The sequence below is a fragment of the Eurosta solidaginis genome, chromosome 4, assembly GCF_040869045.1.
Source record: "Eurosta solidaginis isolate ZX-2024a chromosome 4, ASM4086904v1, whole genome shotgun sequence".
Classification (NCBI taxonomy): Eukaryota; Metazoa; Arthropoda; class Insecta; order Diptera; family Tephritidae; genus Eurosta; species Eurosta solidaginis.
Genome location: NC_090322.1, coordinates 18,285,847 through 18,289,545, shown reverse-complemented (window position 1 = coordinate 18,289,545; position 3,699 = coordinate 18,285,847). Strand labels below are relative to the sequence as shown.

At 34.0% G+C, this 3,699-nt stretch overlaps 1 long non-coding RNA gene across 1 annotated transcript; it reads left to right on the top strand.

Annotated features, from left to right (window-relative positions):
* Positions 1 to 1,231: 1,231 nt before the first annotated feature.
* Positions 1,232 to 3,327, top strand: LOC137249187 (uncharacterized). The gene is made up of 2 exons (XR_010952278.1): positions 1,232 to 2,000; positions 2,086 to 3,327. It is a non-coding gene; the product is annotated as an uncharacterized lncRNA (long non-coding RNA).
* Positions 3,328 to 3,699: the final 372 nt, after the last annotated feature.

Here is a 3,699-nt window from a genome sequence, read left to right as displayed (position 1 = left end):
GTCATATCAACTTTATCATAAAATCAGTCCTTCTTTACTCTTCCGTTTAGCAATACACCCTCACGTTTCAGTTTTCCTATCCATGGCCTAGATTCTGTAAGTGCGAGCTTTGAAATGTACATTATTTTTTTCCATATAATTTATCTTAGAAAAAAAATACATTTCAAAACTCCCATTTATTGAATCCAGGCACAGTCCTCAGACTAACCATTGAAATGTCTTAAAAATTTTAACTGTGGAGTAATGTAATTTTGATGACATTTAACTAGGTACGATAAATTTGTCAAAAATGTTATTAATACAGCTTTTGGGGCAGAACCCTTCTCCAACGGGAATAATTTGGCACAAAGCGTTTGTAAAATCTCTACGTTGAGCATTTGTAAAGTTAGCGCTTTCAAAAAATATTTCTGCCTTACTTCCAATAAAAAAATACTCCTTGGGTGAAGATAATTAGTATTATAAATTATGTACACTGCAATTCTTCAAATATCCAATATTTTTATATAATCATTGTACCTAAAATTACTCAAAATGTGCTTCATATTGATGGTACAATATCAGCAGACTAACGTTTTCTGATTGAACTCATTAGTGCAGTTCGGAAATACACAGAAACTTTTAATTCTGTAACTGATATTGAATTTGACATCTGTATAGCAGAAACCCAATTAACTTCCAGACACGAAGATAGAAGAAAATATAGCCGCATCGCAGTGTGAGGTGTACACAAGAAGGCACTTTCCAGAGTGAGCCAACGAATTAAATACTTAGTATCTTGCGTGGCTTAGCACCACAATAGTCTTGGAATTTCTTAAACTCTTTAATTTGCTTTGGGTTGTGTGAATAAAATTTAAATATCGACATCCCAATCGAAAAGTGCCACTTTCATAATGTTTACATAGGAGTCTTTATAAAAAATGTTTATGGGTAACTTTTTATTTGGCATTTCGATATATTGTTCCACAAACTCTAAATACGCATCGGTAGGCTTGCACGCATAACTTGAACGTAAACTAAGGGAGTGGCAAGTCCACTTAATATAAAACAAATTAGTCTCATGCTTTAATTTGGTTTTCAGTTCGAGAATGGCTTCACTAGTGGCAGCCTCCATCTAATATCTTTGATCCAACACTTTTCTAGACTATCCGCTGGGAGAAGTGTTATATATGGTCTTCATTTTAATAACAGCAATTTTTTTCGATTATATTAGGGTTAATGAAGGTGTGGACATTTTTATAGGTAGTACATATTTACATCAGACAAAATTACCAAAATCCTGGCTACAGCCTAAAAAAGACCAATTGAAAAAAAGGGACCAGCGGACCAAATGGGGTTGGTAGGACCATTTTTGGTCCAAATGGAACAACAGTGGCAACTTTGCTCGTATCAATTAATTTGATTATTAAAGTAAAAAATTACCTGGAATTGTTTCACATATCTTCATATACTCTGGAACGGTTTATATCTACTTCCTTCACCGTTTTCCGTGCTTTTATATTATTTACAAAAATTATTCCAGCTAAGGTGACATGATGTTTTTGTAAATTGGAATCTCAAAATCAATAAGGCAAGGTGCACACGAGGCTACGCGTATTAGACGCTGCAAGCGAAATTTGTACGCTTTGATGCCGAACACATGTATTTGAATGGAGAGCTGCATACGAGGCGTCAGCTGCATGAAAGCGACAAAGCTTGAAATTTTCGTGTAGCTAGGCGTACAGCAATGTTGGTCGCTAGGCGTAAATACGCCTAGAAAAGAGCAAGAAGAAGATGTTTGTTTACAATTTTTCGTTTGCAAACTTGTGTGCTGTGCTTCTGTTGCTATAATTATATATTGAATTTATTTCATATAAAAAAATATAAAATGGTCGGCGCGACTAAATTCGTTCAATTGGTTGAGAATTATCCTTGCCTATATAAAAATAATTTAGCAGAATATTCAAAGAAAGATGTTACAGAAAGAGCCTGGGCAGCAATTGGTGTGGAAATGAATTGGTCAGGTGTGTAGATTTTGGATTTCTTTTTATAAATAAAAACAAAGAATATGTCTAAATAGATCTAAATTTATTACACTCTTCCTTACAGTACCTGATTGCAAAGAAAAGTGGAAGAACTTGCGAAATGGCCTTGTAAGAAGTCTCAAGGCATCTCCTAGTGGATCTTCTACTAAAGCGAAGAGGCCTTACTATTTGCACGACATTATGCAATTCGTTCTTCCATATGTAAAACCAGTGCATCATTCTGAAAATACCAGCAACATTATAATATCAGAAATGGAAGAACAATATTTGGATGAAATTGAAAATGGATCAATTGCTGACGACAACTACAGCGATTGTGCCCCCACGAAGACAGGATCTTTGATCTCCAACAACCTAGAATCACATCCAGCCAAAGAAAGCAATTTTGAACTAACATTTAGTGCCAAGAAAAGAAATAAAACAGCCCGAGATGAAGTCGATGTGGCGGTGCTAAATTACCTTAAAACAAAAAAGGGAAATACAACTTCGGAAGATCCAAAAAAAAAAAAAATGTTTCTAATGAGCTTACTTCCCGACGTAAGAAGTCTTTCTCTCGAGAATTTGCGCACATTTAAAATTCGATCTATGATGCTGCTAGAGGAGCTTTTAAATGAACAAAGGGCACAATCTGTTAGGCGGGAACTGTTTGATCGAGCAACGTCTTATGGTCTGCACCCCAGCTCCTTCGCCCGAGTAAACTTGCGTTTTTGTATATTATTTATTATATAATTATACTATTATTTAGTTATAAACAGATGTTAGAATGGGTATGTTTTCAATGGGCTGATCTCATAAGTATCTTACTACATAGAAGTAGTCATGAATTAGACGATACAATAGTGAACGAAAAAAGTACCAGTGTTACAAGTGGATGCTAGTTTGAATACATGTACACCCAGGGATGTAAGTATTGGCACAAGGCCTTTTTGCGGTTTTCACCTAGTTTTGCTTTAGAAAAATAATTATATAAATATATATATAAATAAGATGGACTAAAAAATCATATGCTGAAAATGTTTCCCAAAATTTAGAACATGTTTTGGAAATCGGTTTGCATAGTTTTCGTTCATTTAAGTTTTATTTAAAAATAGTGAAAACAAAAAAGGAAGTAGCTGAAACAACTTGCAATTAATTTTTGCTGCTATAATTTTATTCGCATGTGTACACATAGTTCAAACTAGCCTCATTCACAGAACAGATCGAGTACTATTCGTAATATTATTTGATATGAATTATTATTCACTTTTTTTTCAACTATTTGACTTAAATTTATTACAATAAATGTTGTTAAATGGAAAGTAAAACAGTCTAACAGTTTTTATAAACAATAATTCCACTGCCAGGGCAAAGAAACATTTGGTAATAAAAAATAATTGCTTAAATAGTGTCGTAAGTTTTGTGGGGCAGAATTTTCCATTATGTTTACATTATCGAACTCTGGCAGAGTACTTATGTTCCGTTGAACTGGTTGCTGGTTTTCGATATCGGGAAGGAAGATCGTGTATGATATGCCATCTTTTTCCTTATAAAATTATGTAGGATACAAGCACTTTGTATAATTGAAATGATTGTTTCGTACTTTTGGCATCGTATAGGTTTTAGAAAACTCCAAATTTTTTTACCATCATCCTGAAACTGCACTCTATGTTCTTCCTACCGCGACTTAGTCCATAATTAA